Source organism: Protopterus annectens, chromosome 7.part0, assembly GCF_019279795.1.
Source record: "Protopterus annectens isolate FY-2018-M chromosome 7.part0, PAN1.0, whole genome shotgun sequence".
Classification (NCBI taxonomy): Eukaryota; Metazoa; Chordata; order Ceratodontiformes; family Protopteridae; genus Protopterus; species Protopterus annectens.
The window spans coordinates 1,334,170,440-1,334,195,884 of record NC_056739.1 but is presented as its reverse complement, the minus strand read 5'-3'; positions in this window follow the sequence as shown (position 1 = coordinate 1,334,195,884).

The window sequence follows — 25,445 nt, the reverse complement described above, 5'->3', positions numbered from 1 at the left end:
CACACGAGATCACCCATTACCAACAGTTCAAAACATAGATGAGAGAAAACCAGATAAAGGTGTCCATGAAAAAATATCAAAAGTAGCATTGATCATTGAAATTGCTACACCTAATGACTACAGTGTCTTACGTACAGAGAGACAAAGACATAAAATACCAGGATTTGCAGGCAGAAGTCAGTGCATTGTGGAACAAGGATGCCCAGGGAGTTCCAACAGTGGTAGAAGCAACATATCTTAAAAAAATAGTTTATAGTCTAATTTAGATATACTACCAATATATGTAACTCCATATGAATTACAGAAAGAGTTAATTCTGGGCACTTTGCAGGTGTGTGAAGAGTACTTTTGGATAACACCGAAGATTGAAACAATACTAATTTCATGAACTTTAATCATACTTTGGCTTATTCCCGTCATGGTATTAGAAACCTATTAAACTGAGAGAACCCACTGTATGTTTGGACCAGGCAAAGTCTACATAGTAAGGTGTTTGCAGTCCTGCCCTCTCTGTGCCAAAATGGGGCTGTAAATACACTGAGCATATTGAATTGCAGATTTACTATAAGGAGACAAGCCAACTCTATTGTCACAGTTGAGAGAGCAGCTGAGCTTGCATTGACATAAAATGTATACTCTGCCTGACTAAGAGAGTGAAGATGAGAGGAGTCTGCAACATAACCTATAGTTACAAAGTCTTAGCCATGATAAAAGGCAAAGATAACACTCACAACTTACTGGGATTCAGTACGTGGCATGTGTTCAGGAGGATAGGCGGGGGGTGTATCCATATTTGTTAGGGAACATATTGTGTTGTGACAAATCATACTTGATACCATAGTCAATGTTGTAGAGTTTCATGTAGCTCTCAATAAAACTACATACTGTATCATGGCCTATTACAAATTCTGTTCTGCGTACTTGCCCTGAGCACATTGATTGTCTAAGATTAAAAAGGTCTACATCAGGTCCGACAAACTTATTATAGGTGACTTTAATTACTCTGCTATAAATTGACATACATATACAACTAGCAGCAGATAGACTTAAAAGTTTCTTTAATTACGCTGCTATAAATTGGTATACATATATAACTAGCAGCAGATAGACTTAAAGTTTCTTTAATTACGCTGCTATAAATTGGCATACATATACAACTAGCAGCAGATAGACTTAAAGTTTCTTTAATTACTCTGCTATAAATTGACATACATATACAACTAGCAGCAGATAGACTAAAGTTTCTTTAATTACTCTGCTATAAATTGGCATACATATACAACTAGCAGCAGATAGACTTAAAGTTTCTTTAATTACTCTGCTATAAATTGGCATACATATACAACTAGCAGCAGATAGACTAAAGTTTCTTTAATTACTCTGCTATAAATTGGCATACATATACAACTAGCAACAGATAGACTTAAAGTTTCTTTAATTACGCTGCTATAAATTGGCATACATATACAACTAGCAGCAGATAGACCTAAAGTTTCTTCACTCTTATTAACACTAATTCCTTTGATCACGTTGCTCCCCTTCCTACCAGAGGTGACAACCTTCTTGCATCTGTCCTTACCAGGTTCTCTTCCTCCTCTACTTTTGACTAATGTCATTTATGTACTTAGTAAAATCTTCTCCCTTAAAATACTCTTAAGCCAAAACAACATTATTCCAGTATTCCACGATTATGCCAAACCAAACCCTTTGCTATTTTGTAGACCTTCTTGACAACTATAAATGGTATAGTTTTCTAATTAACAGTACCTGATTCTATTGCATAGACCTCTGCATTATATTTCAATATGGACAGATAGATACTTCAGGATGTCAAGGCCCATCTGCCACAAGAATAATGGTAAATTCAGAATTATACAATGACTGGTCATTAATATTCCAAAATGAGCATGCTGATTGATCAGCCCAATCAGTGTACCCAATGTAAATCCTAGCATATGCCAATGGAAAAGTCCGGACTTTTTTCTGTTGCTATATACTGTAAGTTTTATTTTTTTAAACAAAAATGAAAAAAAAAAAAAAAAAAATCTGTAATGAGAGAGACAGGACGGAGAAAATGCTAGGAAAATCAGGTACTTTATTCAAAACTAAAGACACGTACCTGATTTTGCTTGTATTTCCTCCATTCTGTCTGCCTCCTACCCCTAAACTGTCCGACACTTTTTTTTTTTTTTTTTTTTTTAAGAAAAAAAAAATAAATAAAAAAAAAACAAGAAAACAAAAATGGAGAAACAGAGACCTTCTTTTCTCTGTTGCTTCCTTTCCAAAGCACTGAAATACTGGGCATGTGCGGGAATGCATGTCCCATATACATGTGCAGTACATCAAAAAAAGGCACCAGGATATTACCAGTCATGGAAGGACAGCACAGCAGCATTATACAAAGACATTATTTAAGAAAAGTAAGTATTTTTTTCTTAAATATTGTTACTGTATAATAGTAATAACCGACTCTGTGGTGTGGTATATTAAGATTTAACCATGGTTGGCTTTATTTAATCACACCAACTTTAGGTAAATCTTAGTATAACACACCAACGTCATCAGTTAATGCTTAAGTAATCTCATATAGCGGAATTCATTTAGAAGTAGGCTTTATAAGAAAAAGAAGAAACTTCAGTCTCTCTGTAGCAGATCCTCTCTCAACTGTAGTAAAAGGGGCTTAAAACATATAAGTAAAACCCTCAAGAATGCCATCAAGAATTGCAAGGCTGGGTATGAATTCATGGTCACAAGCAACTCTAAGGATGACCACAAGGCCTTCTTCACGTAAGTTAGGAAACTTAGAAATAATGAACATCACTCTACCAAACTCCATGGGAGTATTCCACAGTAATCCTAAAGTTATTGCTATTAGTTTTGTAAATAAATTCATTGATAATTTGACATCCCAAACTAGTCATAACCCCCCAACCCACACCTAGCTAACCATCACATCCCTCCCAGAATCACTCTGGACCAATTTATATCCACACAATGCAGAACCAATAATATAAGCTCAATGGGATCTGAGAACGTCCTTGATGGTCTGTTAGTGAATGTCAAACATTACTTAGCCAGATCTCTTTTATACCTCTCCAGTTTGTCTTTCTATGGATTTTGTCCCTGAAATGTGGACAATGGCCATAGTGGTAGAATTACATAAAGGTGAATTCCTAATGGAGTTCAGAAACTGTAGACTTATTAGTCTCACAAGCATCAGCTGTAAAGTTTGTGGGACTCATAATTGCCATGCTGATGAACAATGATATAGGTGTTGTACAGACACTGGATCTGAACCTATATGGATTTATAAATGGTACTTTGTGCCTACTAAGTCTAGTCAATTTCTTCAAAAGGGTCACTGAAGTCCTCAGTGGGGGTCTTATAGTCTATACTGTTTAGTTTGACTTCAGCAGAACCGTTGACACTATCCCACTGTACGTATTGTAGATAAACTCTTCTAACTCATAAACCCATATTTAATCCACTGGATAACTGATTTGCTGTCCTGCTAGAACATAAGCTGTTAAAGTAGGGGTATCATGTCAAGTCAGAGGAGTGTCTCAAGCAAGGTCTGCAGAGCTTTGTCTTGGCCTCCCTGTTATTTGGAAAGGAGTACTCAGAAATTGAAGCAGATGTCATGGGACTTTGGCTAACTAGGTTTGCCAATCTTTGTTGGGTGCAATTGTTAAATCTCCTTTGAAAACGTAAGTACTCCAGCAGAGCCTAGACCAGACAAATGACTGGTGGGACAGACACAAGTTCACCTTAAATGTCAAAAAATGCAGTAGAGAACCTCTGGGAAAGACATCACCCCTTACTCTTACCAGATTACTGGTATGCTTCTTAAAACAGATGCAATTACCTGGGTCATAGGCACCTATGTTAATAGGGTCTATATTATCATATCGCATGCTCAGAAGAGCGAATGACCGATAATCAACCCCATGTAAGTGAAAGCTTACAACGTCGAAACTTCAGAACAGCGATTATTTTCCAATGGAAAACAATCGCTGTTCCGAAACAAAAAAAAAAAAAACAGTAAAACATTACTTAACAGGGAGGCTTTGCCCCCCACACCCCCTGACGTGGGGGGCTGTGCCCCCACACCCCCCTCTACTTAAATATACCAACTCCAAGATCGCACTACAGTGCCAAAAAAGCAAAGTAGAGAAAGCAGCCAAACTAATTCTTTTCCCAGGGAAAATATTTGCTGAAACGCAGTTTCGCTATTTTGCCTTTTCGTGCTTTACTGTTCGACAGAGACACATTCGACAACCTGCGTCTGCGATAGTATAATAGGGAACCACAGTCATAGTCTTTCTTTTGACCACCCTGTTTCAGTTGTTGGTAGATGCTCTTTTGGCTTTGTTGAAGTTGATCTGTAGGTATGTCACCTGTGGGTCCCCTGCAGCATTGGTACCTCTGTGTCCTTCCCTTATTGTACCTGTCCTTGAATGTAGAGCCCATTTTGGAATGTATTTCACAAATCTCTTTGACAGCTTTATAGATCCTAAATGTTTCTAACTGAGAAGACTTCTGGATTACACAAATAAAGCTATCCTGAAGGACCAAAAACTCTATCTCTCTGCTGTGATTTGTGTAGACTTTTGAGCAGTGAGCTGTTTAGCTGTTTAGCCGTTTGAGCACTAAATGTCTCCACTATTTTAGCTCTTCTCTGTCTTTGTAGAACAAGCAGTGTAACTGACAGTCATGTCAAACACCTCTATTTGTACTACATGGCCAATGACACCGGCTGGCATGACAGATTCATAATGCAATGCATGCATTTGAGGTAAACTCCCCCTAAATGTCAAACAAAGTAACGCTGCATTTACTGTCTAAACTAAATGTGACAGTTCAGTGGGGGATTATAAATTCATGTCTGGTGAGTGTGAAAATAATCTTACCAGCAGGTAGCTAAGATACTGTCAGTACCAAGGGATGTTGAGGTTAAGCTTCTCAAAGGCTTTCCCCTGTAAGCTTATTATGAACCCAAGAACTTTAATTTCAGCATGCTTTGCAAATAAAAATGGGATAATTACAGTCTACAAAAAAGGCTTAAGACCACCAGTATGAGAAAGTCACTGGAATATAGTTAGTGGCTATGACCAAAGAGTCTGAAAGTGAGCATTAATTCTGACTAATGCCATTCTAAGTGAGGGGAGAAATGATCCTGCAGATGATGGTCGAACGTTATAAGCTTATCAACTGGGACTGAAAGTGCATTGTTTCTAAATACATGCTTAATGCAGTGAAGGATGTAGGGAGCTAGAGCATATTGTGGCACTCGTATGAGTACAAGGTGTAGAAGTTCATCCTGAAGAGGGACCCACACCACTGCAAAATACACAGACACACACACACAGTCTGTCACTCTCCTGTAGCATGTACAGCTGCAAATATTTGAGAGAGCCATCAAATTCTCATGTGATTTATCTTTGAGAGGTGGTAGTATATTGGAGCATGTGGCAAAAGCCATATGGGCACAGGAAGGATGTGCAGTCAGGGCATTTTTCTGACTTAAGGCACATTTCTTTTGATCATCCATTTGCATCCCACTGACACCTCATCCATATGTTGTTTATTAAGTCTTTTCCTTTCTCCTCACTGTACATATCTTATGCTGCCAGCCTCCTTGTCTGGTATTCCCATGCAGTCTGCCATTATGCTTGCCTCTTTCATCCAGAATGTGTCCTTCACTGTGGGATTTTTCAAAGCAACTGAGTAGTTTATCCTTCTTTGAGGTGGTGCATTTCCATGTTCCCCTAGGCATATTTTTCATCATAGCTACTGCTTCCTGACATGACATAAAATGATGTCTTTCTTCTTCCATAGACAAGGCTCTCCCTCCCTTCCACTGAAAGAGGATCACTCTATACACATAAGTGGTAGTCTCTGGCATCTTTTTCCAGATGTTACTCCCTCAAACTTTGTTTCATTGTTTTGGCTTTCATTGCCTTGACACTACAGTATTCCATTCAAAACTCCCTGCAGAACCCTCCTCCATGATAGCTCACCACTGCTATCCCCACAGCAATATGAAAAAAAGATAACTTCTTCCTCTTTTCTGTCTGGTTTGTTAAAGCCTATAAACTAAATTAGAGAAGGTATTTGACCTGATACAAACTTCTGCACAACTTCAATATTCATTGGTCCACTCAGAAAACATTCACTCTTTCTACTTTCTCATGTCTGTTGTCTAGCCATCTCTTGTCTCTTTCTCTCTTACTGTCAGTTGTTTACCTCATTTATCTGCCCAATTAAATTTCTTAAACAACCTGCTGAGTGGCATAGTCAGGGCACAAGAAATCTTTGGTGAACCACTCAGTGCCCTTGGTTCACATCTTGTGCAACACATTCATGATATTGAACAAAAATGACTTTCTAGTATAATTATTTTAGGAATCCATACTGTTTCTAGTCAAGGATCTCTCTCTCTCTCTCTCTCTCTCCGTAACCTTCTCTTAAGCCACTTCTATCAGGAAAGAATTTAAGCTTGTCTTTTTCAAGGTAATGGTTACCATTTCCTAATTTGTTTTCCTCTGATACTTGACATTCACACCTGATCAAATCTTTATTTCTGAACAGGCTAACATTTTTCATTTGGTTGTAACACAGTACAAGGCAATACTGATGGTATAACACATTGACACTGCTTTCACCCTCGCTTCATTGTCCAGGAGTAAATATTTGTTTTGTTCCACCCATCATTTACAACCCCCTTGCTGGATCCAGGCACTTACAAGCGAGTTCTGAACCAAAGTCCTTGTTTAGTACCTGGGCCTGTTCACCATAATAATAGCTTTTCATTAAATGCAAGCAAGGCTTTATCAGGTTTGTGCTGCTTCTTCATACTAACATACCGTAGAATACCCTTTTCACCCTTGTGCTACTTTCTGCAAGACCATTTAACTTATTTTGCTTTTTTTCCAGGTTTTTCCTTCCCTTGTGAACTGTTGGAGAGTATCATGTTTCCTTATTGAAAAACTAATTTCACCTTTCTTCAGTTATCATCATTCCTTTAAAGATCATGTTTAAAGGCGCAAAACAGACTTTTCTTTTCACACAAAAAGTGTTCTCGTGCATCTTTATGCATGCAAACACTTTTCTGTATAAAAAGAAAAGTTCATTTTGCAGTCTTTAGAAAAATGCAGTTTTAAAGATATCTTCCAAATGCAGAACTGTGTCTATAACATTAATGTTAATGGATAGGCAGGAGGCATTTATGTCTCTTTGGGTTCCAGCTCTAGTTACGCTGGATTAGCAGAGATAAGTAATTGTATATTAGTTATATAATTTTCAAATTGTTAAACAGTTTGGCTAAAAAATTAATTATTATTTATTTATTTATTTTTTTGCCAAGCTATTAATTTAGCAGTTTGGCAATTACATAACTAATACACAATTATTTACCTTCTCTAATCCGGCATAATTAGAGCTGGAAGCCAAAATGATAAAAATGCCGCCTGCCTGCCAATTAATATTATTGCTCTAAACATGGCTCTGTTCATTTAGTCTTGCACTTTTTAAAACTGTGTTTTTCTAAAGTCTACGAAATGAATTTTTTTATACAGAAAGGTGCCCACATGCATAAAGGAGAATACAAATACCTTTGTATATAAAAAGAAAAGTTTGTTTCGCTCCTTTACACGTGATCTTTCATGTCTTACCGATGCTGCCTCCTTCCTTCTATTCAAATCGCCATAACATTTGTTGTAATTTTGTTACTATTTTTACATCAGAACTCATATACCAACCTTTATACCGTCATTACCCCTCACTGCCTTGTCTGCAGCACTAACTAGACATGATTAGTCCAGCAAAGATATGATTGATATCCTCTTCAAACAGGAAAAAGAAAGAGTCTATGACCAATAACTCACAGAAAAGGCTTTGTTTTCTGGGCTTCCTAAATGTAATACTTTAACTTGAACATTTTGCAGTTTTCACATTTTGAGCAGTACATTACACAGATTCAATCCTCCAGTGCTTTCTTACCATATATCAATGTCCAGCACATATGCAGTGGATATCGAAACAAGCACAATCGGTAGTCCACTGCACCCAAAGCAGCTGTCTATGTCTGTCTGCCTAATTGCTTTCTCTGACATCCAGCTTTGCAGATCCTAGTCATATGCGCATTTGTCTTGTGGGGGGAAATTGTGACCCATGAATTAGGAAGAGAGTTTGTCTGTTGTACACCTACTAATGTTAGTGTTCCTCTGAAAGTCACACAGCTTCATTGCTAGGGGATAATCCATTGCACAATGTTCTGTCTTCTGCAGCTCTCATTCCGGTGCATAGCACTTAACAAAATGTTGGCACTGGATATCACCATTGACACAGGCAACACTGTACACCCCATCACTTAGATGGTATACCACCACCTGCCTAACCACTCTCTAGTGCTCCATCAGTGAGCATGTGCATGAATGATTATGTGCACATGCTCATTTATAACTCCCACCACTGCTGGATTAATAGGAGTCCATTGATTCCTCATTTCACAGCTTTGCAGGGCTAAGAACCATTTGAACAATGTATATATATTTCCTAACTTATAGAGGTAAACAAAGCTTGAATAGTTTTCCACCCCTAAATGGTTAATTTTGTCACCATCCTGTATCCCTTTTGTAATTATAAGTCCAAATGAAAACATGTCAGTCCAAGGCAGTAGAATAAGGCAAGCACAATTTTAATTTAGTGCTTTTGTCTAAACAATCCTAGACTACTTCAGAATTCAGAATCTAAACCTAAACTAAATTAAAACTGTGTTTGCCTTATTGTACTGCCTTGGACTGTTGTGTTTTCATCTGGATTTATGTTTATTACACATTTGAGGCTGGTTTGGTTCTGGTAACTGTAAGTCCCAGAATTATAAAAAAAATAAAAGCAAAACCAAAAGAAAACAGCAAGCATGTGCAGTTGTTGTTTTTCTTTCCTTGCACTTCCACCCCTGCTACTTATATATACTAATTCCAGTATCATAATATCTTTTATAAAAGGGAATAGTTTAAGGCATAGTTCTATCAAACTTAATCTGTTTATGTCCCCAGGTTCTCACATTGAGTCTTGCTGCTCAGGAACTTTAAAATGTTACCCATCTTCCTCCTACCTATCAACTCCTAGATCGCAACATTTTTTCTGAGAATAGCACAAGTCACTGTTTTGTGACCTTTGAGGAAGAGTGCTGCTTTTTACCGTTCTCTGTAAATACATTTATGGAATTGTGGACTGAGAAACAGTGCATTTATCTTATCTACCCTTATCTGCACAGAAAGTGCCGTTTGATGCAGTATTTACCAGGATGTGGCTTTGCCATATTGTAGTTCACAGTGTTGTGTAGATGCTGTGAGATGTGGCATATAGACACTGGCTTCACTCAATTCATGTCCAGTCAGCAGTTCTAAGCATGGTATATTCACTGTTCTGACTGAGGCATCAACTCTTTCCACTGGATTTTTAGAAATAGAAAAGAGTGTAGGACTTAACTATTCCCCAGATCTTAAAAAGCAGGTTTTCACGGAGTGAATTGTGATGCCATGGAGTGGGCCACTGATATAGGTTGTGGAAGGTACTCCATTGCAACACTGAAGAGGAAAAAGGTGCATTTTCTGTTTGACATAAAAATGAAACATTGTGGAGCTGCTTGGCCTTTTCAGCCTCTTCAGTCTCTTTCAATCCTTTCTCAGTATATGTTTTTAAGTTTGGATTGTGAAAATATGTAGTATGAACATTGGGCAAGATGCCTGGATTACCATATTATACCTGTTGCCAGGTAATAAATGTTTCACCTTTCACTTTTTCATGCCAACATGGATGATGACAATGGAAAGAAGATATCGCTGCAGCCAATAAACCAGACTTCTTATTTAATAAAATAACTTTAATAAAACAGGTTAAAAGATAAATTATTTATAGAACTACAGGACAGAATAATATATGCACATTATGTCTCTATCATGTAAACTGTTGCCATTTTTAGTTCTCATAGAAAGTAGTCTCCAAAAGGAAGCAGAAAACTGAGTAGATGGTATTTTGAAGCAACATCTGATGCAGGAAAACAATGTATAGGCTCAGATTTTCTTTACTGTATCTATCTCTTTGGTCTTTGCTTGAATAGTTCAGCTTATCAACTTGATTCAGGTTAGCCATGCTGTAATTGCTTGCATTATAACGTTGTTATATTATTTTGCTTTAAATGGCACTAGTTTGCTGTTTGCTTTCTGACTGGCTTAATGCTACCAACCCCTCACCTTTTAATTATTGGGTTTCTTTGTCTGATAAAGGTCACCAAATAAATATTTGATGATGATGATGATGATAAAATGCTAAGACACTATCATCACTCTGCTTTATCATATGCAGCTGGATTTCCTGGCCATTTGTGATATTGGCATTAATGTTTTCTAGTCCTTTGCCATCTGATAGGTATGCTGTGGTAATGACAAATGATGTCTTGGGAAATGAGCAGGTAATCATCTGTGTCCCTTCAGATTACTGCAGCCTGCTGTCTTTATCCTTCACTGGCCTCAGTTTCATTTCTCATTACCCCTAGCCATCCCTAGGACTTTTACTGCATACGAGATGAAAACATTTGTCTGCTTGTAGCTGTGTGTGCACAGTCATGTTTTTAGTTTACTTGAATGGCAGTTTCTGCTTTTTTGTATTACAGAAAGCAGTCTTGAGGCATGTTAACTTCAGATAAATATGAAGCAGTACAATCTGTTTGCAGTGTTTGTACAGCAGATCCTTCATGAGTTATAGTTTTCAGACCCTTGAATGCAATTTATGCACCTTGGTGTAAATATACGGCCTGTGTATTGTCAGAACTGATCTGAAGTGACATTTTTATACTTAAAATGGTTGAGCTAGTTGAGGATTTGAAATCTAGGCTGTAAGCATTCTCTCTGTCTGTCTTTTATCTTCTCAAACCACCATGAATGTATGTTTGCTCTTGTGATGGTCTGGGAGTTGAGAGGTATTTCGCACTGTGGCCATGAGTAACATCGATCATGAGGGACAGTTCTGCACTGTGGAGGAGCTGTGACTTGTTATGGGTGGCATAAGGATGAAGTAGCCACAATGCTACTGGGGTATTGAGATGATTACAGTGTCTCAGTGTAACAGAATATTGGGAGGTAATTTAATACAACCTATTTTTATCCAGACCTCAAAGGTAGAGCCAGAGGTCTGATGCTAGCAGAGTTTTTAAAAACAAAATGTTTTGTTTAGTTCTATTACTAGTGACTTATTTGTAAGAGACACATATTTGGGGATGAGTTGTATGCATTAATAAGGTAGTTTTTATAAATGTTTTTGATATATACTTATTTATTTTTAAATTGTCCTTGAGTATGAGTGTCCATTTACAAACACTTATCAAACAAAGTGCAGTTCAAGATGACAGGTATGCAATCTACCAGTGATAATTCTTGATTCCAAATTTATCAGCAGCAGTCTTGCATAAAAATTTGGAATGGCTGTTTAACTGTGAAACCCTTTGAACTGGAGACTGCTGCAGAGAGAAACGGTTTGCATTCTCCTGAGTTTCATTGGTCCTGGAGTTAGTAATTTTACCAAATGTGATGCACAATGTAAAAGGAAATTTTCAGCATGTTTGTTATGCAAACACAGACTTTTGGTAAGGTTCTGTAGGCAAAATTTGGAATCAGCTATCTGTCTTTGGTGAATTACACCCATTTAAAGAATAACATTCAAATGTTAGGTGTACCTGTTAGCAAACTGTAAGCATAACCAGATAGTCAAATGGAGGCCCTAGGCAGGGTAATGGACCAACCCACTCCCCCAGTCATTCCAGTGTCTCAGTACTTGATCGTCTCTCCCCAGTTATCATAAACACTCTTCAAACTTGTCAACATGCATCCTGTTTTCTTCTTTACTTTTGCAATGATTATAGATATTTGGATTTTAATTAAAACTTTTGTGTCATATTTTATAGCACAAACACTGATAACGATTTGCTAACCCAAACAAAACAGTCTCTCATTGAAAACAGACTTCTCTATCCTTGAAAGCCACATAAATTGGAAAATGCATTGAAACTCACCTTCATAGAAAATGCATCTGGCCAGTGGCAGATTAAATGTACCTTGGTCCGTTTTCAAACCATGGACCCTACATGCATTTTTAGCAAGATGCACGTATGCTTGTGTTCTTTGATTCACCTTCCTGATTGTATTAAATTCTATTCATTGTTTAACACAGCAATATTTGTTAGAGAGTATTTTAAGTATGTGGCTTTGAACATTTTTTCCTGTAAGTAGTTCTACCTCTCCTTGGCAAGGCGGTATCACAGCTTACACTGTAAAATATCTAGACTTAGCTGTCCATCTCCAATTACCTTATACACTGTTCAAACCTGTCAGTCTGCTTGCTAGTTTCATCTTTACTTGTACAATTACCCCAGATATTTGGATTCTTTTAAAACTTTTATTTCACTTTTTACAGAAAAAACACTGACAGCTAGTTTCTAAACAAAACTTGCTTACACTGAGAATAAACTTAGCATGAGAAACACTAAAATTAAATTCCCATGAAATGCACATATGCATCTGGCCACTCATTAAACTACAGTAGACGTGCTGGGATTCCAACTTAAATAGCATACATACATACATAAATACAAACATGCATACATAGAAATATTTCAGGCATGGGCAATAATGATCTTCTAACCTGTCAATATACCAAAACAGTTATTCCCATAATAAGTGTACAGGTTGTTCTTAAAGATATCTAAGTTTGTGTTTGCTTTAATGGAATTTGGTAGTCTGTTCCATACATCAGATGCTCTCTCAGAGAACCAATTAGTACACTTCTCATTCCTGTAGCATCTTCTACATAGGTTGTCTGATGACTGTCTGCTACTTTGGATAAACCCAAATATCCCTAGAGGTGTTGTCTCTAAATGCCATATATACTTGAGTAAAATCTTATCTTAAATGTCTATATAAGACACTGTACAAGTTCAGATATTTTAGTCTTTCATAATAGCTAAAATTTTCACATCCATGGATGCCATTAGTATATTTCTGCTGTACTCTTTCCAGTTTACTCATGCTTGTTTTCTTATAAGGTTTAATATTATTATTATTCCACATTCAAGTTTGGATCTAATATAACCAGCAAACAATGATTTTATCATGGCTGATTTCCTAGACTTTATAAATGTATTATTTATTTATTTAACATTTGTTTACCAGGAAAGTCCAACTTGGAACAAAGCCAATTTTCATTGGAGGCTTGGGGAGAAATGCTGTAGATGCATGTCTTTGAAATGTGGGAGGAAACCGGAGAACCCGAAGGAAACCCACATGAACGTAGGGAGGACATGCAAACTCTGCACAGAAAGCACTCCTGCCAAGAATCAAACCGGAGAAACTCTTGCTGTGAGGCGACAATGCTACCTCTGCATCACTGAGCCATCCAATCTTTTTATACACCCTATAGTTCTATAACTTGGTAATGGTATCAGTAGTGGTCCTTTTGCTGGTGTTGTGGTTGATGGCTGTATGATGAGGGAAATTAAATACTTGGGGGAGTGCATTGCAATGACTGTGAAGCATGTTATGTGGGGAAAATGCTCAACAGACCTAAAAGAAGTATTTCTGGCCATCTTTCTGAAATTAGAGCCAAGTGCATGAATAATGCACCTGCATGGCACCTGCAGCTTCACAAAAGACACACTGGCTTTAAATTTCAAATTATTGATCATGTGGACCTTTTGGAACTGGAAAGAGACATCTCTGATCTTTTCAAAAAATGTGAACTACTGTGGCAGCTGAAACTGAACTCTTAGAAAGCCAGGGCTTAATTGCTATTGCTCCATGAAAAGTATATTAGAACTCAAAAAACTGCCTCACTATTTAAGACTATTAAACGTATAATATGGGACTGGTTAATGCTGATATTACATGCTAATGTTATACATGCTAATATTGTTATAAACAAATATCAAACGTTGTAAATATTTTACAATGAAATTAACTGACATCGGTGCTGTTTTCTAAAACTTTTACTCATTTAAACTAAATGCTTTCTTACTTAGATACATACTTGAACAAATCCCAGGGTCTTAATTCTTTATTTTTAACATTTTTCACTGTATTTCCACCTTAGCAATTATAGCTATGGTTTTCAGCCTACTTAGGTGTTCACTTGTAGATTTTATACACATGTTCATTAATATTATATGTTTTTTTACACACAAACCTGATGAAGTATTTATTTGGTACGAAAGCGATCTTTGTTAAAATTGTTTCATTTTGTAAGTTACTAATATTTATTCTGATAGATGTCTAGTGGTAGATCTTTTTGTTAGTTAATTAGTTACTCATTTTGTTAGTGAGTTGGTTTCTTAATTACTAAAGTATGGATTATTAGGTTAGCCTTAATAAGTTGCTCTTATATTATATATTTTAATTTGTCAATAGCTTTTTAGTTTGAGTTCTAGGGTAGCACAATCTCAGTTTACACTATGGTGTTAAGGTGGAGGGGGGGACTTAGTTAAAGGAATGAGTTTAATGCTGTTATTGCTCTTAACATCACCACCCTCTGTAACCACTTCCTTGCTCCTAATAACCTGATTATATATAATTATACAGTAACCCCCCATTAATATTCCAAAATGTGCATGCTGATTGGTCAGTGTCCCCGTTGTAAATCCCACAATATACCAATGGAAAAAGGTCCCGTTGCCCGGACCTTTTTCCGTTAGTATAAAGTGCTAAAAACATTTTTTTTTAACAAATAAAAAAGAAAAACAGAAAAAAACAGAGCAACAGAGACTTTCTTTTCTCTGTTACTTCCATTTCAAAACATTGATGTACTGGGTATGCATGGGATGGAAGTCCAATACACATGTTCAGTACATCAAAACAAGGAATCAGTGTACTCCAACCAGCAGAAGAACAGTAATGCGCCATTATACAAAGATGTTATTTAAGAAAGGAAGTTTTTTTTCCCCTAAATGATGTCATTGTATAATAGCAATAACCGACTCCGTGGTTGTGGTATATTGAAATTTACCCATGGTTGGCTTTATTTAAACCAAACCAACCGTGGGTAAATCTTCTATATACCACACCACGTCATCGGTTATTGCTTAAATAATGAATGTCTTTAATGTTTTTCATTATACACAACTAGACTCGCTTGTTTATATGTTTCAATAAAGGATATTCCATTTTTAACACAACTGTGGACTACCTACTGTTTTATTATTTTTTGTAGTACATATTTTAAAGTTTGATTTTATTAGTGAACTAGGTGCATAATTTTAAGGAGTGAACTTCACACCCTTCGCACTGCAAAGTTTCTACACAGTTTAGTATAGTCAGTCAGTCAGCATGATTTTTAGGTGTTGGGAGGAAAGCACAGTATCCAGGCAAAATCCACTGGGACATGAGGAGATCATGAAAAACACCACACAAACTGTAATCATAGGTTAGCACTAGCCCCCAGACCCTGGAACGTGGAGATGTGGAGACAAAGGCCTTACCAATGAGCCACCATGTGGCCTCACCTAAAATGGCAACATAGTTCTCATCACTGGAGGTTTATTCTTATGCTAGTTTACTTGTTTTTCATAGGTGTATACCACAATACCCAGTGGATGTCTGGATCCCATTTGTAAACTCTTACCTTCACTAGATCCAGATTTAACTTACAGAATGATTGAGCAATATGACTGTTACACACTTCCCCTTACTCTGTAATTAAATGTAATTATCAGGCATGGCACAGATGTGTGACCTGTTAGCAAGAACATCCATGTATGGGTATGTGGCCATACAACAGTTTCTTCAGTACATGCATCATTATATTGGGTAACCATAACAGGCAGTAATGAGTAGTACTCTTTCTCTAGGAAACCATAAAGTACACCTATAAAATGGGGGTACACTATGCTTCTGCCACAGTACTACCAAAAGTAGGTGTACACTATGCTTCTGGTAGCATTGTGACATCTAGGCCACAGCATATCTAAGATGGTGGTATGTTATGTCCACCACTAACCATCTTCTGTGCCATACAAGGTGTTGGTAAGGAAATGTTAGTGTAAACAGTGCTTGCTATATTTTAGTTAGAAATGTATATTCTGTGCATAATAGAGTTTATTCAAAAACAGCAACTAAAATAATGAATGAGGTGTTTAAAACAACAGGCCATTCACATTATGTCCTTCTGAGGTTTACAAGGTATATAACATTATGAAACAATATCAACTTCATTTTAACCAACAGCAGTGCTGTTTTGTAGTGGTGATATGCTTTTTTTATTTCTGCATGAATACAATAATTTTTCATTAGCATTTTACTCCTCTGCAGCTGTAACTACTTGCAAAGTGCTACAGACACACACAAATCTTATCTGACTTGCGTTATTGTTTATTCATAATGTTTGTGTGTGTTTTGCCTTTTGACTCAAGACATGGCTGAAAAGTATCATTAGATTGAGAATGAATAAATAAATAAAATAACCCATATACTCCCCAACAAGTTAAATAAAATGAGTTATGGTTACTTTATTTTTCATGCATTTGTATTCAGCAAGAATATTATTAAAAGAAAAACAGTTTTCCGTGCGCTACTTTTTGTGACTATAAATCCTAATAATACATTAGATTACAACTGGGTGTCTGATTATATCCAAGTTGTTATAAGACATTGATGTCAACAAATTCATCTTGAGAATAGAGCAAAGAGAAGCTTGAATTGGAACTGTGACATTCATGTTGAGAACACATGATGCATAGTTATAATCACAGACCTGATTGTAATTCTTTTCAGTATGTGTGTTTGAGACATTAATGTCAACAGATTCACCTTGAGAGCAGAGCAAAGTGACACCCTTGTAGGGAACACATGATATGTAATGTCCAAGAATAAAAAGTATATGACCACAAAGTATTTTGCAGCTTTGAAATGACTTGAACACTTAACACTGCCATGCAGAAGCTAAGTGTCCCACTGGTTAACAACTAGATTTAAAAGCTTACTTCACTGTGCTGCAATTTGTTTGAGTGACAGCAAACTGCATTACAGCTTTTAAAACAGTTTAAGCTTCTCACTGCTGTTCTTTAGCTACTGATAAGCTCTAACCCAAGTCTAAAGCTTAATAAAGTTGAGAGATATTTAAAAAGTTTAAGAACCTTTCTTATTTAATGGTGTAGTTTTCCTGAATTTGATTTGTAACTGCAGTGCTGTGCAGACTACATTATGCATAAAGTTTATTGTTTAGATATGCTTCTTTGTTGTTGACTGAAAAAGTTAACATTGGTGCTTAGTAGCGTTAGCCGTTTGAAAAATGCAGATAAATATTAAAATGAATTATAACATTTATTATACTAATTGTGATTCACATGTTATTAATTTAGGTGGGATCTTCAGTCAGGTTTTAAATTAATGTCCAAATGAGCGTTGCTAAGGCCTGCTGCTTACTGAGATGTATTTTTAGTATATTTAATATATATCTTACTTTCTTTCCAAGTTTCTTTCTAATTTAATATTTTTCACTCAGCTTTTTTTTGTGGGGGAGGGGGGTTGCCTATTTGTCGAGGAGATATGCAGCCCTCAAAGGAACAAGAATCCTTTTAATTGGCATCCTCTGTTTTTAAGGTTAGTTTAGTGAGTGACATCTCACTCCTACATATGTGAAAAAAACACTAAAGTGGTTATAAACATCTTAAGCATTTGTATGTGTCCTTAAGCAGAGAGGTAGATTTGGAAAATAAGACACAAATAAATCTTGTTGAGTTATACCGTTGAAGAAAAAAAATGGTTCCTCAAATATGTGGTTAATGGAACTAAACCTTCACCAGTAGATAAACAGGAGAAGCTGGCATAATATATTCATAACCCAAAGTGTCCCCCACCTCTGGAACAAACTTCCTGCACATGTCAAGCAGTGGAGCACCATTGTCACCTTCAAGGCAAACCTAGATAATTGTGTGAGCAGCCTCAAATTCTCTCCCAGTCCATCTTGTTCTTCCTGTTCTGGAGGGAACTTATAAATATGGGTTATTGGCTTATAGGCGTGTTACTGTCTTGCACACTGGTTGCCTAGTACTTTGCTGTGAATGTTGTTAGAAACATTCAGTTTTATTTATTTTTTATAATTCAGTTTCTCTGCATTGCCATTATTCAAATAGTAACTGCACTTCTGTCTTAAAAATGCTGCAACTAACTTTCAGTATGGTTGTTGTGTCTTTCGGCTTATCCCGGTTAGGGGTCGCCACAGCGGAACTCCGGTCCGCTAATGTTTGGTAGTGGATTTTTACGTGCCGAGTTACCAGCCCTGATGCACAAACTTCAACGAAGGCATGCCCATTCACACATGCCTCCACACAGAAGACACTCTAGCTGAGAATCGAACGGGACAGCGTCTTGCTGTGAGGCGACAACGCTACCGCAGCACCACTACCGCAGGTAACCAACTTTCAGTATGGTAAATATTTAATTTGTTTTGCATTTCAAACCCCAATACTGTGAATATGTGAGTGAATACTTGCATTACTAAAGCAGATCTGTTTCACAGCGTAATAGTGTTACTTAGTATGCTTTGTTTTATCTAACAATGTTCGTACAGAATACTTTCCTGTTTCTTTAATACTTCCTGTTTTGGTTCAATAAGGAATTCAGGCGCTAATTCTCATTGTGCTGTTCTATGCTTCTGTATGAACATTATGAGTTCAGACACAGAGTGCTAATTCTAGTTATGTTAACACATTAAACTAGTCAATGATACTTAAGACAAGTTTGTCTTAGCCCAGTTAAACTTGTTTAAAAAACAAAAATAAAACTGGAACTCAACGTCCGAATATTTATTCCAAAATAGCAGGACACTAATACCAGATTGGCAAGATGTCAACTACCAATGCTTTGGCAAGGCATGTTATAGACAATCCCACACATAAATTCCATTTTATTATCATGGATCAAATAAGTAAAAATATTACAGGTGGTCCATGGGAACTGAAGTTGGAAGAATGTGAACTATTATGGCAGTTAAGAACCAACGCCCATGTTCCACCAGGGCTGAATGAATTTAGTTCAATTAAATCAATTCTAAAGTTAAAATCATTGGATAGGTAAATATTTGGTATGAAATGTGTATACATCTATTCAGTTACATTTTATTATGATGATACCACTTAATTTAAGTAGCAGTTTTCTATATAATGTATAATGTATGATATTATTTAAAAAAAAAAGGGAGGGGTCAGAATTGATTCATTCTTTTAGCTTAACATCTAGATAGGAAGTGGAGGCTGTTTATTTATCATTGCATTGTCTACAGACACTAAGTGATAATACATGCATTTTAGTATGGTTTATATTTGTCTTATTTTATTTGTGTTGTATAAGGAATTATAATATTTCTTTGTGCTTTTTACCATCTTAAATTCCATTTGTAATGGCATTTCTTATAGCAGTGAAACAGTTTGATCAATTTGAGGAAGCTTGTTAATTGTTTTATTAATTTATTAACTAATTAAGAGCGTTATATAAGGCATTGAATGTTGGGTAGAGTTTTGTCTGAAGAAGTTCATTGTATAGTGTGGATGAACGAAAGCACTTGACAATAAAGAACTGTAATTTTTTTAACACTCCTTGGCTGTTCTTTTGTTACTTTTAGTGTTTTTTCGCAAGTGTTCTTTAATTACAATTGCAGTCACATCCTTTCTAGGAGCCTGAATCTACAACGTCGTAGGAAAATGAGTCTTCAGAAGAAGTGTGCCTGGATAATAACTCATGTTGAAGTGAAGCATATAAAATGTAATTTACTTACTAACTGGAAAAAAACAAAGTGATTCTAGTAGGACTACTTCCCTTCCCTTCTGAATTTCATTCTGATGTCTCCTATAGTGAAATTTTTCCCTTTATCTAATTTAGAACTACTAACCTTCTGTAATGCTGTCAGGTATGACAACTGCCTAAAAAGATGGTGCTTTTAATAAGGACGCACTTGTGTTCACTTTTTAGGAGGAACGATGGGACAATTAAAATTATTCATTTCTGAATCATACCCCAAGTTTTTCTCACAGCGTCTATATGTTTAATCCAAGGTAGCCATTTCTGAATCCCATCCTCTAAGTTTTATGTATAGTTAAAGGCATAATGTAGTGACTGTAATTGTAAGATAGTTTGGTCTGTGAAGGGGAGACTTTGCAGGGGTATGATTGACTAATTATCATAACTATGCTGAATAGGCTACAAGTATGCTTGGTGTAACCCCGAAGTAGGAAAATAAGGTCTTTCAGTAAGCAAAGAGCCATTTACGTAGCATGTTCAGAATGTCTTTGGTCACACCTCTGGTAAACTGTTGCAAAGAGTTATGTTACCTCCTCGCTGTAGGTTGGTGACTATTAAAATAAGATCACATTAGGCTATGTAATAGTAGGTCTTCGTTAATCTGCTTTGCTAGCCTGTTATTCCCCTCAGCTTTCATTCAGCTACTCAAGACCTCTACAGTTTTGAGTTTACAGCCTTATTCTAAAAACACTAAATTGAATAGCCTGCACAATTTTATATAAATGTAAAAAAAAATTAATATAAATGTAAAAAGTATTAGAATTAAACTAGTAGACTTCCATGCCTGGATAGCACACAACTCACTAGATGCCATTATAGGAACTGAAACTTGGCTAAAGCAATATGTAAAAGACAAGCAAATTCTACTGCCAGAGTACAGTATTCTAAGACTAAATAGAACCAAAAAAAAAGCAGGTGGTGTTGCTATACTTTACAACAATTCCCTTAACTTAACCAGAAATAAAAAACATGCTGAAACCCTCATGTCCCTTTTAAAACTAAGTAAACAGAATTGCCTATGTATAGCAGGATTTTAAATTCATCCTGAAATGTAACAGAATTCTTCTTCTCCTGGGCATCCTCAAATATTCCTCAGAAGTTGTCATAATGTACAATCTAAGTACTGACTGGTAGACTATAACAAATGAAATTTCTAGTGATGTAATAAACATATATGTGCTAACCCTGTTTATTATATCCTCAGCTAGGTAGAATAGGCATTCTGACAGGAAATCCAGCTGAGATTGAATAATTACTAACTCCCCAAACAAAATATTCTCTCCTCTGGTGCATCTCCCTACCTTTGCTATAAGGGACCACCGCAGTATCCTTAAACTCCACAGATATACAACCATACTATTACTCTGTCCTCCTTCCAAAAACGTGCCTTCATCTCAAACTTAAAATTAATTTACTGGAACCAGCTATTAATTATTCAACTAGATGACATTATCTCATGTTTGATAATACTTACCTCGATATTCTATGTGTACGTACCCCTATAAGAACCAAAAGTATTAAATCAAAACCAGCACCCTGACCCTCCATATAAACCAAGCAAATTATGAACTGGAGAGAAAAAGCACGAGAAACCTGAAGGAAAAAATAAAACACAGTCTAACCTACAAAGATAAAAATGCCTGAGAAATTATTCCATCCAAAACATTCAGTTTGGCAAGAAGCCATATAAATCAATCTCCAAATTTTAAATCCAAAGAATACAAAACTCTTCTGGTCTTCAGTCAACCAACCATTAAATCCTTGTCAAGTCATTTGGTCAAAAGACTTGGTCTGCCAGTTAAATACACACTTCTTCAACTCTTTAACTTCTCTCCTAAATTTCTCAAATTACACTGCGCTACAACCTTCCTCTAAACCAACAGTCTACTGTAAAGTATTTTCCCTGGAGCCCATCTCCACCATAAAAAAAAAAAATACATCTAAAACTGAAACCTTTAACTGCCGAAACAGACAATGTACCAGTAGAATACATTAGACTGGTAGCAGATGCTCTGTCCAACCCAGTTTCTATATTAACTGCCCTATTGAAGAAAGCTATGTTCCCAACTTGTGGAAAAAAATCTTACATCTTGCCCTTACCACAAGGAAGCCACTTGTAAGATTTTACAAGTACAGATCAATAGCCATCCTATCTACACTGTTAAAAGTCCTTGAGAAATGTAACCATGGACAAGAACTCATCTTTATTTCAGACAATAATCTGCTATTGCCCACTCAGCATGGCTTCTGCCCTAATCATTAGCAAAACTATGGCCTTCCATAACTTAATAACCACTGTAAATCAGAACAGAAGTGTGGCAACATAGACTCTGTCATCTTCCATGACCTATCAGAGGCTTTTGACACCATTTCACAAAAAAAAAACTGCTTCAGAAATTGTATTCCCTAAGTCATGCTACAGCCACATACAATTGATTTAGCAGCTACCTGCCCTATAGACAACAGGCTGTTCAAAAGAAAACAAAGAGCATATTCTTTAGTTCTCATGGCAGTTGGAAGTCCTCCAGGGCTGCAGTCTAGGTTGTCTCTTATTCAGTGTATTTAGGAATAACTTCCACTCAGCAAGCAAACATGCAAAAATCATCCATTATGTGAGGGGCTCCATTCAAAGCTGTGCTGCTATAATCTGTAAAAACTAGACCAGGGTTTGTTTGCCTCTACTGAAACATGTCTGTTTTAGCTGCAAAGTCCGCTAAACCCCAAGTAAAACCAAGGTCATCCTATTCACCTAAAAATTCCTCTTCCCAGAAATCCCTCTTGACTCTAACCTCCACAAACAATGTAAAAATCAGATTAGTAACCTGCACTAAGCTACTAGGTCTAATAATTGATTACAAGTTGACGCTGACTACCATGTAAAATAAGTAATAAAATAAATCATCAAAAATTGTCATCTACTGGATAAAAAATGAATTAACAAATAATAGAACATTATTTGCTTCAACTTTCCTCCTTTTGACTGTTATTTATCCAGCCTCTATTCTCATTAATCTTCAGTCACCCCAGAAAAATGCTAAAACAAAAGTAACCAAACTTGCTGCCATTGTAACGTACAAATCTCACCATCGTGTAAAACTAAAGCAGCTGCACAAGCTAGAACTGCCTCACTTTCAGTCCACACAACTTTATTCACAAACCTGACCCTGACTAACTGTCATCCTTCAGCACTGCTCATGAAATAGATATATTTTCCTAATACATGAAAAACTAATCCTAATGACTGAATCAGACTACTCTGCTGGCAACTCTCTCTATTCCTGCCATAGCTCTAAAATATTGGTCTCCATCTCAATTGCCCTTAAACACATATCTTGGTTGAAATTGTTCAAGTATTATACATGGCTGTGTTCCTGGTCAACTTCTGGCTAGACAAAAGTCCTATCCATCCACACAGTAAACTATGATGTCTCGATCGCATTAAAACGTCAGTATCGATTGCAGGTTGGCGTTCTGAGAAGCAGCTGAGTTCAGAGTTTCAGACTTAGGTCAAGCTTCTGCCGGTACCCATCAAGATTGAATATTTTGGTTTTCTTGCCAGGGTATTTTTTGCGCATTGTATTTAAGTGTTTCTCTGTATTTCTTTCACAACAGAGAGATGAGTTACCTAATTTTGAGTATACTTGCTTTTGAGTTTGGCCTGAGGGTTTCAGTTGGATGACGCTCTTGTGCTAAATTTTGGGGCTATTTTTATTGAAAGCGCCTATTAATAGAAGGTTAGGACTTAGCCAGGGGACTTTTTGTAAAGCTAAATAAGATAATTTCATAGATTACCCATTGACCGCTGCCAGAAAAGTTCTTTCAGAAGCAGAGGATAGAGGACCCGCAGTCAGTCCCGGACGCTCTGTTTCTTAGAAGGCTCGGTGGGATTCTCAGTTTTGCCAGGTCTCTCTCGAGGTAATACCAGGAACAGCCGATGTGGGACTCAGGCTTCCAGCCAGGCTGAGTAGAAGGCTCATGGCTCTGTCTTTGGGCTCTCTTCCCTTTGGTTTCCAAGGCCCCTTTCTTTAGGGAGGCTTCTGTTTTAGCTTGGAGGTAGGTTAGCCTAGTTGGGGAGTTTCTTTGGTTAGTTTCAGGGGTCTTTGCCTAGAAGAGGAAGCTGCTACTATGATTAGGCTGTTGATTTTGATTCAAGGAGGGCCCTCCTGGTTATTTCCTCCTCGAATGTGGTTGAATCTTAGTGAGCAGTGTTATTATTTGCATTGGGGCTTGGAGGAGTCTGCTCCTGATGCCTGTTTCTGATATCCTAATGATGATTCTAGATTGTGGATGATTGCCTCCTGAGGCTTTACAATTTTCAGGGATTTTTCATTCCATGAGAGCATTGAGCCATGAGAGAGCATTTTTAATGAATTCCAGGAATTTAGACTTACAGGTTTTTCTTCCAGGGAATGCCTTTGTTTACATGGACTGTAGGTTCTGTGGTAGAAGATGTTTCCTGGGTAGGAAGACTCTTTTGCAGAGGCTTCCTCCTGCCTGGATAAGGTCAATAGGTCCCTGAGGGTGCCGGATAGGGGACTATATCTTTTAGTCAGACAGGGCAGACCGGGCTGTCTCCTGATTAATGAGGTAAAGAACTATTTAAATCCTAAAGGGCTGAAGATAGGATAAAGGGGCAAGTGTTCCTGGATTTAAGATTAAAGAAAGAAAGGGTACTTCAGAAATTGTTAAGCCATGAGAGCGTTCTTCAAACAGTTTCATCAGGGTCCGCTCACTGTGATTGAAGTTTCAGGTTTGAAGTCTAGATCAGAATTATCTGCTGTGGGTAAACAGTGTAAGGGTTTGCAGGATTTAGTTGGTTTGTCTGAGTTGTCAGAGTAAGCATTCCAAATGCATCAACATTCTTGGTGCACATGCTGTGTGAGTCGGGGTGCGGAGATTGCCATGGTCTGTTCCATGTTAAGGCAATGTGGTTGAGTTCCTCAGAATTTTTGGGATGTGGTTCAGACATCTGTGCAGTTGTGCTGTTTTACAGTGGAAGATTTTTTTGTTTGTGTTGCGCCAAAGATTTTGAGTTTTGAAAATGGTAGCTAAGGGAAGATCTATTGCAACTGTTAAGAAGTCTTGCAGGTGCAGCCTCCAGTAGTTTTTAGAAAATACTAAGGGATGGACATCTCCTGCCTAGGATTCCCCATTATAGGGGTAGGTCTATGCAGTGAAAGGGGCCTATTCCTCAAGGTTCTTTAGGCTCCAGGACCCTTTCAGCGGCCTGCTCAGACTTCGGGTTCTGGCCAAGTTAGTCTGAGGAGAGGGCTCAGCTCTTTTTTGCCTTTTCAGCTGCCAGTACCTGGCACTTTGCTTTGTCTCTTTATCATCTAATTCGTAGTTCTTTCAAAAGACACTGGGCAAAACAGCACCAAGATGGATGGAGTTTACACCTTTTTTAGAAGGATAAGACAGGTCTTCCCAAAACACCTGGGATTTGAATACCTTCACAAAGGAGCTCCTCTCAAAGACAAGACCTTCTTGTTTTTCAATTTCTCCATTGCTCCCCCTCCTCAGCCATTCCAGAGGTTCTTGTGCCGCAAGTTCTGTTGCTCCAAATATTCTGTTCCCTTCCCAATTAGAGGAAGTAGGTCCGCCAAC